Genomic DNA, 12,840 nt, shown 5'->3' on the forward strand with positions numbered 1-12,840 from the left:
GGAAACTAAATAGAACACGTTTAAATTTACTTAGTGACAAAAATTCAATTGCTGTGTTCAATATTTAACTATTTTACTGACATTAGATCCAAACATAATTAAATTGCAAAACAGAACCTGTGTAGCCTGTAAGATTTTTTTTTGATCAAGAAAAGTTAAATAAAAACTACAATTATTCAAAATTTTGGGTAATCCAAGTGGAAAAACACTTCACAAAAGAAGTGAGAAACGGGGCATGTAAATTATATTGTATTCGTGAGGCTTACTTTAAAACTCAATGATAGCTGATTCTATAATAATAACAATCTGAAATGAAGTAGATTTGAGGGAATCCAAAACTTGAGCACTTTCAAACCAGACAGGATCTTCAAGGCTATTTGGTTCTTTCTAGGGCATTTGGCCCATGAGGCATAGAGGCCCAGAAAGGTAAATTAAGTATGCTCCCTAAGGGCATGGAGTGAGAGCCCTTTGAGACGTATAAATGTATACTCTCCAGTCCTGCCCTGTGAACCCTCTGGCCACCTAGGATGGCTCCTTTGGGAGACAATGTTGTAGGTAGGTGTCTACAACTTCCCCACTAACCGACAATTGGCTCTTAACTCATCTATAGCTACTCTTTCCTCTCTCCTTCAGATTCCTAGGCCTACCCCAGCCTTACAGAGACTCCCACCCCTTCTCACTCTAGGACTCAGTTTATTTGCTTATTGCCGGGAGCCGCACCGGCCTCTCAGGATGGCAGTCACAGCAAGGAAATAGCAGTGTTTGCAGCTCCTGCCATGAGAAACGAAAACTGGTATCTCCTTCTGCTACTACTGGCTCATGTTGGAAATGAGGCTGCTGGTATTGACCAGGCCTCACATTATTCCATATCAGACCCATATTCCAAACACCGATACCTCATAAGGAAAAGCATATTCCTGACTTTACAAAAGAGATTTTAGATGAAACCTCTGTGGATGATTGTAAAAAGCCTCTTCCTATGGACCTTGCATATCAAAGACAATTGAGTCTGGCCATGAGACTAAGAGCCTAATTTAGAGTTAAGGGCAAATAATCCACCCACACCCATTTGTTTCTGCTTAGAGCATTTTCTAGCCTTGTATATGCTGATTGCTCCCTGTGAAGGAACCTATTGAGGAACTTCTTCTTTTGTGATTATGAGAGCAGAGGTGTTCCCTGAAAGACCTGTTTTTCTTGATACTTCCACCTTAAATAAACAAGCTGTTGACCCCTGCCCACAGAGAAGTAACTTCACCCTTTTTATGCTGAAAACTTTGTCTGGTATGCTAAAGACGCCTTCCTTCCCCATAGGATACGCATCTAAATCCCCTACCTCAATCACTATTGTAAACGTTATGCATGAGTCTTCTACATATCTATGTTCTGGGAAATTCTTACATATCAAAGAAGTTTGTTATCAGAAACCATTGTCTGAGGCAAATGCCACTTCTGTGCTGTCCCCCAAACACTTAATGATAAAATAAAGTTGAGCCCCAGTCAGAGCAGAGATGCCTGCCTGGTGATCAGAAAGAATCTCCGGGGCCCTCTCACTCTCTCTCTCTTTCTCTCTCTCTCTCTCTCTCTCTTTCGCCGACACCGTCCATCCTTCAGGGACCCCTGGACATGCTGGAGCCAGCCTCCAGCAGCTTATGTTCTAGCTCTGTTTTCTCCCTTGACATTTAGGGTTCCTGGCTGCTTTGGATGTGAATTCTCTGCTTCCTCTTCTTAACCTGTGGACAGAACCAGACCGGACAGGGCATGGGGAGCGAGAAGTTCAAACACAGTGCTGTATCTCACATGAGAGATTAAACTTCGTGAGAAAATCTATTTGTAAGGTAATGTCCAAGGTGGGTCAGTTATATTTTCAGTGTCTTGTGCTTTATAGCCACAGAAACCCAGGTCAAATGGGCCTTCCAATCTGTGTCTACACCTTGTGACACATGATTTACAGCATCCAGGTTGAGGGATCAGTCAGTAGTTGTTTGAACACACTCAGTGTCCAGGAACATCAACCCATAATCACTTTCAGAAAATTCTGGCTCTTAGAAACTTCTTTACCTTTAGCTAAAAATCTGTCCCTCTGAGGACAATGTTGAATTTTACCTGAGGCCTGTGCTCCTAGAAACCAGTTCCCTTCTCCCCTTTGCAATAATTCTTATGAATAACCTCTTCTTCTAAGTCTGGATTTGTTTTTACTTGAGAGACTATAATCACCTCAGCCTGTCCCTACATTCTCTCAGTGGGGGCCATACGGCCTCCAAGGAGACAAAAAGTAGTTCTTAGGGAGAGGCAGCCAAAGTCTTGCAATTTTTATGTACCAACCACAGAAATACATAGAGTACATAAACAGATGCATAGTGTATATGTGGTATTAAGATTTCATGGTGAGGGTGGAGTAATTAGTATAAAAATATGTAAAAAGGCTCTCTAGGGAGGTGATTATGAAAAAAAGTTTGAAACACACTGATCTGTTCTGACTTTTCCACATGAGAACCCTTCAAATGTTTTGGGGCAACTGTCCTATTCTCATAGAGGGAGGCTGACACAAGTGTGTACGAGGTCAGTCTGCTTGGTCAGTTCCACTTTTATCCACACTGTTCTCTCTATTGGCTTTGAGTGTTTCATTCTTTCAGGAACTTCAGTTTTTTAGAATCCTGCATCACTTAATGATTAGCTCTATCAACAGTATATGTGTCCTTTAAGGCTTGCAAATTTGAATACACAGACTGTGACATAGAAAACATCTAAAAAAGAAAGGAAGAAAAAATGGTTTTCAATTAAACTACTAATGTGGAACTCCTCTCTCTTAAGAAAGGACTGTGCATTTCTTGGTGCTATTCTAATTTATAGGCTATGAACTAACCTTATATATTGTATATGTGCTAACTCTTTATTTTTTTGGTTGAAATGGCATCCGAAAATTCAGAGACAAAGTCAGTGCCATCTCAATTCAGAACACAAAATTTCTTCTCTTAAATATCTTGGCTTCAGAGGTGATCAGTTCCTATTCTGTCCCGACTCTGGTCGACTTGCTACCTACCGATCCTAACCATTTTAATGTGGAAAAATAAGTCTCTTCTGTTGCCACTCAGTGAAGAATCCTCCATCTCCTCATTCTTGGCCACAGCATTTAATCTCCACCTGACATGATAATACATGTTTGGATTCATTATTCTCTGAGAGGCAATAGATGCTGAACTTTTCTCTATTCATAAACACCATCAGATCACCACCAAATTGGCTCTATTTTCTTGACTTCCTCAGAAGTGACTTATTATCTGTTAATATTTGGCATAATTTGATACATATGGTGCTTTTGATGATAAGAAACAGGACAGAGTTATAATTTACCTCAAGATGTAATGTAATTAAAATTACTACATCATTTTTAAAATGTCTAATCTATGCCATGTGGGGTTCTGAAACAGTCAATAATTCCAAGAAAAATTGAGACAGAAGTCTGAATTACTACGGCACCCATTTTCAAGGTTGCCAGAAATTACTATTTCAGGTCTTGAGTCCATGGATGCAACACGTTTATGAATAGAGTAGAAACTTATTTACGGTCCATCAGTCTACTTCCCAGAACATGATCCCATAACTCTTTGGACTGGTCCGGTCTACACGTCATTGTAGTGAAAAGCAAACCTCTCTGTGTGCAAACCTCTGAGGAGAGAAATGCCCTCCAGGGATTCCCATCCTTTACCTCAAGGGGAGCTGAAGTTGTCATCCAGGTACCAGACTAAGAGGCAACCAGAAGACATGGTTGACGGCTGTGGTACCTCATGTAAAATTTGCCAAGTAATTCTGCAAATAGCCAGAAACATATGATGCTCTTAAAGCAAAACCCGGACAACTTAATTTTTCCAGAATGAAGTGTTCTCTTTTTTCATGGGTTTTTTTTTTTTCCCTCCCCACAGAGTCCATGCATATGAAAGCTTAATACCTTTCTGGCGTTTTAACAAACTCCCAAATATTTATCTGTTCAAATGTCTATACCCTTTAAAGTAGCAAAAGAAAGAGTCACTAATTAGGTATGCTGAAGGAAAATTCAATTCATTACAAATTATCTAGGAGCTGTATGTACCATTCTGGCTATGGAGAATCAATCCTTCTCAGAGAACTAATGAGGCCTGGCTTCTGCATTAAATTGGTGCCTGTCATTTAAATTTATACACGGATGTATACATACCTGCATGCAGGGTGAGTTATTTACATGTAAATAGTACATAAATCCAGTTTTTATAAAAAGCCGTCCTTTGCTGCTGTCTTTTAAATTTGATTTCTTGTAATTTAAAAAATATTTTATCAGAATCTGAATTTATATTTTCAATAGCCAAGTGACAGTAGCATGCAAATCCTTGAAGTGACATGTATGCAAAAATAACATGTTCACATAATTGAATCATATCTGCATTTTTGATCCCAAGCTAACATGTGCCTCCAAATAGCAAGAGAATGCCACCCCACCCCTCCGCCAAAGAATATTAACGTGTTCTATTCTCTTTCCATTTTCCTTCATCAGCGCTGACACACAGCTTCCATCACGGCTATTAGGGCTACTGAGCACAGCCACATGACAGAATTTGTAGACTCCCAATGGCTCAGACGAAAACAAAAGCATAAATTTAAAAAGTAGACTACAATTTCTGTTGTCGGGAGGTGACGACTAGCTCCCTTCACGGGAAAATTGGAACAATTCGGCACACTGACGTTAAGATCATAGTCCTCCAAACTGAGATTTAAACCTCTCAGGAATAAATGTTTTTGTTTGTTTTTCAGTTGGTTGCCATTCCACTCTGCTTAAAAATACATACAACTCCCGCTCCTCAGTATATTTTTAAAACAATATTAAAATGCCTATAAATGGCGGGGGAGGGGGGATGCTGGTCAGTGATTCCTCCAGGGAGCGAGCAAGTTTATCTATCTATCATTTATCTATCTATCTATCTATCTATCTATCTATCTATCTATCTATCAATCAAGAAATCCGTACAGTTGCAATATCAGTCATGTGCTTCCTTTATAGGCATTGCCACATGATTGGCCTCACCAAACACAATGTGTATCCACCCAGATGTCCAGGCAAATATTTATTCCCACAATTTAAAATATCTTTGAAATGTGAAAGTCTAAAAGGGAGAGTGAATAGAAATAGTTAATGTAATGCCTCTACTGAGAAAGTCTGGGTAAAAAATTAGAACAAAAATGTATAGGGAAATTTTAGAAACAACCAGAATTTTCAAAGATCTAGATTCAGCTGACACAGACTTCAATGTCTTCATTGCTATAATTTAAAAATATCCTTTGAGCGTGGAGTGACAGGTTGGTGTCAGTATACTAAACATTTCTGAAATATTTGGGTCTGCCTTACACAAAATTTTGTAGGAGTTAAGTTTGCCTTTGGGGGCCCAGCTTCTGCTTTGGGGGGATTTTCTCTGTAGCTCTATAATGTCTTCTGTCTTCAAGCTTTATTTATTTATAAATCTTAGGAAAGGAGCTGATACATTCTCTTATGGTAAGGTATAAATGACTGGAGATTGACTCTCAGGGTTAAGCTTTACCCCAACACTAAAAAAAAAAAAAAAATTCCGATAGTGGAATTTTAACTAAAATCATGATAATAACCAGAATTTAAATTTAAAAATATTAAAAACTGATAGTTTTGCCTCAGTATAAATAAAGTATAAATAATGTACATGAATGAAATACCTTGGCTAAATTCTGTAATTATAAATGAATGTCATCTAAAATTCATATTAGCTAGGACTGGTCATTTAAAATTCATATCAAAATTCCATAGTGAGCCAAAGCCATGTTAGAAAAATATCTTTATCCACAGTCAGATGCATGTGGTAATATATACATGTTATATTTAGATTCATTATAGCAGTATTTATAACAGCAAAAAAACTTCTAACAACATAATTGTCCATCCATAGGAGAATGGTAAAATGATCAAAATATAAAGAAATACCATGCAGAGTGCCTTGGTGGTTCAGTCAGTTAAACATCCAACTTTGGCTCAGGTCATGATCTCATGGTTCATGGGTTTGAGCCCTGTGTCAGGCTCTGTGCTGACAGATCAAAGCCTGGAGCCTGCTTCAGATTCTGTGGCTCCCTCTCCCTCTCTGCCCCTCCCCCATTTGTGTTCTCTCTCTCTCTCTCTCTCAAAAATAAACATCAAAAAAAAAAGAAAGAAAGAAAGAAAGAAATGCCATGAAACCATTTTTTTGTGATTTAAAAACTTGTGGTAAAATATACATAACATAAAATTTCCCATTTTAATCATTCTTTTTTTTTTAACTTTATTTTTGAGAGAGAGAGAGAAAGACAGAGACAGAGACAGAGCACAAGTCGGGGAGGGCCAGAGAAAGAGGGAGACACAGAACCCAAAGCAGTCTCCAGGCTCTGAGCTATCAGCATAGAACCCTCCAGGGCTCTAATCCACAAATTGCAAGATCGTGACCTGGGTGGAAGTCAGATGCTGAACTGACTGAACCACCCAGGCCCCCTCCTACTTTGATCATTCTTAAGTATATGGTCCAATCATATGCATCCATTTAAAACTCAGGTTGATTTATATACGCTAAAACGATTAAGACTCTCCAAGATATATGGTTATATGGGAAAGGTACAATGCAGAACAGTAGGTGTAGAATCTACTTTGCTTTAAAAAAAATTTTTTTTAAACATATTTAAAAATAAGTAATGGAAGCACCTGGGTAGTTCAGTTACAAGTTGGACTCTTGATTTCAGTTCAGGTCATGATCTCAGGGTTCATGGGATCAAGCCCCCATCGGACTCTGCGCTGACAGGGTAAAGCCTGTTTGGGATTCTCTCTCTCTCCTCCTCTCTCTCTACCCTACCCACGCTTGTGTGCTTTCTTTCTCAAAATAAATAAATAAACATTAAAAAATAAGTAATGTACAGAGAATAAATGTCGCCCATGAACATACCCCCAGAACTGGTAATTCTTAACATTGGTTATATTTCCTTCAACATGTAGGTCCGTAAAAAAATTCCAGACAAATTCCCTTTGTCTTTCATCTTCTATCCCTTGCACCTTACTCATTTCTTGGGAATTACATGAATTTAGTGTGCATTTGATTAATTTATTTTTATACTTTTTCATGCATATGTAGGTAACATGAATACAATATTATTATTTTGTGACCTTTTAAATTTGCCTAAATGTTGTAACCTCTTCAACTTGCTTTCTTATTCCTCTATCTCTCTGAAGATTGTTCTCTTCACTCAACATCATTTCTGAGTGTGAAAGCCCCTTGTTTATCTTGTTAAAAGGGTACATGTATATGCTTGTTTTTGCAAGATGGCTTCCTGGGATACACATGAGACATTGTTAATAGTATTCACATCTGGAAAGGAACACTGGGAATCCATGGGGGGAGGCAGGAGTTTTATTTTCATTTCATATACTTTCAAAAGTATTTGAAATTTTACTCAAGTTGTTATTTTGTAATGAGATAAATAGCTTAGAGATGTAAAATTTTTATCCTGTTCATGTGGGAAGGGATACGAACATACAAGGGCAGCTAGTATGGATTAAATGATTTTTCCCATTTGACACATTATATTGCTCAGGTGAAATGGGGCTGTAGCTGATGTCATGCATTATGATGAACTTTTATATATATATATAGGAGTTACAGGTTTTAGGGGTAGGAGTCTGAGAGGTTACACAGAAGAAGTCATGTAGCTCATTGGGTTTAGGAAAAGTGAAGGAAATACGCTGTCTGGAAATGCACTGAATAGGAACAGAGAAGATAAGCATGAGGACCACCAGCATATTGGAATGAGAAGTCAGAGGAAACACGTTGGAATGGGAATAAAGAGATCAGATTTCAAGTCCTGGTTCTGTCACGAACAACCACGTGTTTTAACAATTCACTCAACACTTTCATTGTAATATTTTCCCTCCATAAAATGAGAACACACAGATTTCTCATTCATTCATTCATTCATTCAGTAAATACTAATAAAACTTCTAGTAGGTGCCAGTCACTAGAAATTTCACTACTGGAAATACAAAGGTAAACAAGATGGAATTCTTAACCTCAAACTAGAGACTGCCTGACATTCTAATAGTCTAGCCACTGAAGGCTAGAAATAGGCAGAGTGTCAGCCAAAAGAGAATAGTTACTCCAAGGGCCTCAGCGGGAGCCCTAAGACCAAAACAGAAAAGGTCCCCATTTCTTGTGGGATTTTAGGAACTCGACTTCCGCTGAGGAGCAGTACAATGAGTAAGAAGAATCACAATCCTGACTATACAGCGCATCTGGAGAAAGAATATAAACATGAGTGAGTAGAAGAGAATATTGGCCTCTTTTAACTGGGATCAAGTTGAATGAAGATGTGAAACTTACTTTACATATTAATAGTTTATACTTTGAGATTCTTGAGTTATTTTTTAAGTTTATCAACTTTAAAATGGTTGACTACCAAAATGTCACAATGGGTCATATGGGAGATGGTGTCACTTTGGGGGGAGAAATCTCCCTTTTTATATGGCAATCTGGTCACTGCAGCAATACTATCAGTCATGCTGAGGTTTCTGTGTGCTGGGGGCTGAGGAGTATTTCAGGAGGTTGTCCTAAGGCTTCTCAGGGAGTGATCTATCCACCAGAAGTAGAGCCAAAGTTGTGGATGATCAGAAAAGCACTGACTGACCTGGGATTAGACTTTGAGGGCTACTATATTAAGAAAGTAAATTAATATCTCATAAAATAAGATAATAATACCTACTTCAAAGGATTACTGTGAGGAGGAATAAATGTTAAAACATGAACATACGATGCAAACCATAAAGGACTTGACAAGCATGAGACAATCATTATTTTATTTGGAGTTCTAGAAGATATAGATAATGTATTTCCTAGAAGTTGTTTCAGTCCCTAAACTTATGAAAAGGCACCCAAATCTCAATTGGCCCAATCTATCTAAAGTCTCATCCTGTGGACACTTTATTTCTTATTTGTGAGAGGAGTCTCATTCTTAGAGAGCATATTATGTGATCTAGTTTTTTGTTTTTTTTTTTTTTATTTCTAGGAGAGATAGAAAGAGAGTGTGAGCAGGGGAGGGTCAGAGAGAGAGGGAGTCACAGACTGAAACAGGCTCCAGGCTCTGAGCTGGCAGTCAGCACAGAGCCCGACGCGGGGCTCGAACCCACGAACCGCGAGATCATGACCTAAGCGAAAGTCGGACGTCCGCTTAACTGACTAAGCCACCCAGGCGCCCCTATGTGATCTAGTTTTACAGAGGTCAGGGGACCTTTAGGGAAATATGTTCCTCGACAGAATCCAGAAGGGGAACTCAGATGGCATTTAAATAGAGAAATACATACACACCAGACCTTTAAAAGCCCTTATGGGGTATAGCTTATGATGCCAAATGAGGAATTACAATCTCTCTCTTCCTTGGATCCTCTTCTATCATTCCTAATTAAAGCAAATATATTGTCCTAAGTACCTAAAAATAATTTTCAAAATCTTCCAAACTAATAATGGCTATGATAAAATTTGCCTAACATCCTTTTTAGAATAGCCTTACAATCTTTGCCACAAAAGATACAGTACTCAACAGCTACACACTTAGAGAGAAATAAGCCCAAAGATAAAACACTTTTGAAATAGCATAGTTCTTTTTTTCTGTAAACACATACAAGGAAAGCAGTTTCTTAGCCCAACACAATCAATAGCCTCAAAAGATTTTCCAGTGTTCCAATGATAGAATGCTTTATGCATACATAACTCAAATTTAACAATTTCAAGACATTATTCAAATGAGAAACTTGAGTATGTTAACAATTTAGGAGATGTTCACATAAAAAGAACTCATTTAGACTTTATAATTATCCAGTTCACAAGAAAATTATGGGGCACTCCTCTGGGAAATACAGAGCAGAACAAATAAAAAGAAAAAGAAACAGAATATAACAGAAATTTGGAAAACAAAAAGGGGAAATCATGTTATTTGAAGAAGGATGAATTGCCATGTTTCATGCAACAGCTTTTGGCTAGTTTTTGAAAGATTTTTGTGCATGTTGGACCCATGCACATATCTTTGGAAGCAGCTTCAGAACTAAATGGCTCTCCATTGGGATTCTTGAAACCTTAGGTGATGTAGGGATAAATTGAAAGCTTGAAAGTTAATGTCAGAGGGAGCAGAGAAAATCTCTGAAAGAGGGTCATGGGCCATGTCCTAGAAACAATGGACAGTTAGAATAGGAACTCAGTCAGGAAAACATTCTCTAGGTTCCCACCAAGCATCAGCAAAGTGACAGAAGTGTGTCAGCACAACAGAATATAATTGTTATTAAATGACCCAGTGAGGAATCTTAACTTCCCAAGTTCAAAAAAAAATTTCCCCCCAAACTTCTACTAATTCAGCTCTATTGACATCTGGCTTGCATATATTTTTCCCAGTAAGTAATAAATTCCCTCAAAGACACCTTAGACTGATTCCATAACTTGTCGAACATGCTTGGTTATTAAGACAGGGTCAATTTCTTTGTTAAAAGTTAATCCTCCCCACTTAAAATTTCAATCTTCTATTCAACATAAAAGTCTCTTTCCACCCATCTGCCTTCTTATCCCCATTACCTAGCATAGACCAGCTTGAGGCTCCACAGGCTTAAATGGAAGGACATGGGAGGGCTGTTGTGTCCTTATGATGCCACATGAGCCCGTTGTTTTTCTTTTTTTGCTACAAGGGGGAAGCCCTTTGTTCATGGTAGTGAGGTTGCTTCTCCTATTCTTTTGCTAATATAGTTCCATTATCTGGGCTTATTCCAAACAACTTCCCTAGGCAGCATACTCTGGGGCCTCAGTCACAGGCACACACTTGGAAATATGTGGACAGTCTCGTCCTTTCTCCACCAGGCTGTGTCGCTATGACAACTTTCTTTCTTGCATTTAGAAACAGCAAGGCATGTCATCAAGCCCAATGATCAAGCAAACAATCAGGAAACAACAAACCTGTTCCGCCTTTTTAAGCAAGACTACAAGACTTAAAAATGATTCTCTTGGCTGGAGAATCATTAGAGACCAGTGCTGTAAAAAGAATAAAATGGTGGGAAGGGTCCTCTCCAGTGCAGGAAATAAAGAAATACATTAACCATAGAGAATTTAAAGACAATAATAAAACCCACTATAAATTGGTATGCTCATCACCTCACACTAGCAATTCTAAATAATATTAGTGATAAAATACTTTTCCTTGTAAATATCTTTTGTGGGTATAAATTCTAAACAATTACTGGTGTGTGTGTGTGTGCGCGCGCGCGCGCATGCTTCGAATTAATACATTTTTATTGCCTTTCCTTTAATAAATATTTATTCCATATGGAAGTTAATTGGGAGAACTCTCCACTGATCAGCTAGCTGCCAACACCTAGGGATTCTGTAATGTGCATTCCTTTTGAGAAAAAGTTCGTAGTGGTTCAACTTACACACAACCACTATGGTACTCTGCATTCCCACTTTTAACCAGTGACTCAAAGTTAAATAATGATAGCACAGCAATTGTGAAGGGAGGGAAACAGAATTGGAGAACTTCAATTCTGTTATTCCATGCTACCACTTAGAGTTTTTGTTTGCTTAAAATGTGAAACAGTGAAACGGCGAAGTGTGAGGTGTGATGTAGCTGTCGGTACAAGCACATTTTAGTGCATACATACAATGTTTTATTGAATTTGAATACTACCTTTACAGAGTTGATATATAGTCCCCTTTTTAAATTGTTAAGTGAAGAATGAATCAATAAAACAAAGAATTCAATCAATTGTACCTTTCAGTAGAAGCAGAAATGTAAAAACCACGATACTTAGGAATTAGTTTTGCAAGTAGTCCCCATGTTTCACACACTTATCAAATGTATGAAGTGGTCAGATACATCCATACTGAAGATGATCAAGTTTGAAATAAAGGAATAATTCTTGGTCTTCTTTGCTATTTCTGGAACACTGTTACTGAGCCCACAGAAGCGTTGCCGAAACAACTAAATGGTGACAGATGGGCATCGTCATGGTCAATCTGTCATGGTCGATGATATGACAAAGCCGAAACTGTGGTGCATACTCACAGTGATGTCAGGTACCAATCAAAGAAATCACTCCCCATCCTTAAGTATGTCTCATGTAAAGCACTCTTTGAAACTCTACAGAGTTCACTTCTTTTGGAACGAGTGCTTTATGTGTGGCTCTTTTGGAGCTTTGAAAAAAAATATATTCATTCATTAAATTCTCACCTCATTGATGGAAAGCAGAACAGAATGTGTGTATAAGAGTGAAAAGATATTCCAGACTAAACGGCATATACATCATGAAGCTACACAGTCAAAAGGAGTTTAAAAGTTCATTTCAATCTTCAAAGTACTATGTTATCCAAAAGAAAGTGTGGGCCCAAGAGGATTAGCTTAAAATGTGTTTGTGTTGCATGCAATTTTTCTTCCCTGAGTTATCTTTTTTCTGGTTGTGAAGTTTTAGATGAGGCTAATCAGACCCCAAAATATTTGTCAGCAGCCAAAATCAGCCTTGAACAATGTACAGGGAAACAGTAGGCTTTAAAATTGTTGCTTGAAGATCAGCACACAGAAATTCTGAAGAAGGCTGTGTTATGCCACATAACACTGAAAGGACCAAAGACCTACCCAAATGTTATTGAAGTGAAAACATCTGAGCTACAGAGATGGAGAAAGAAATCTTATCTGAATTCCCCTTATCTGACTAAAGCAGAGCTTTATGAGAATCATCTGTCACAGAGGCAACTCTCCTTTGGCATAGTGTCTTTGGAATTGTCCTTTGGAATAGTCCAAAACATT

This window comes from Crocuta crocuta, unplaced genomic scaffold (genome assembly GCF_008692635.1).
Source record: "Crocuta crocuta isolate KB4526 unplaced genomic scaffold, BGI_CrCroc_1.0 scaffold9, whole genome shotgun sequence".
Taxonomy (NCBI): domain Eukaryota; kingdom Metazoa; phylum Chordata; class Mammalia; order Carnivora; family Hyaenidae; genus Crocuta; species Crocuta crocuta.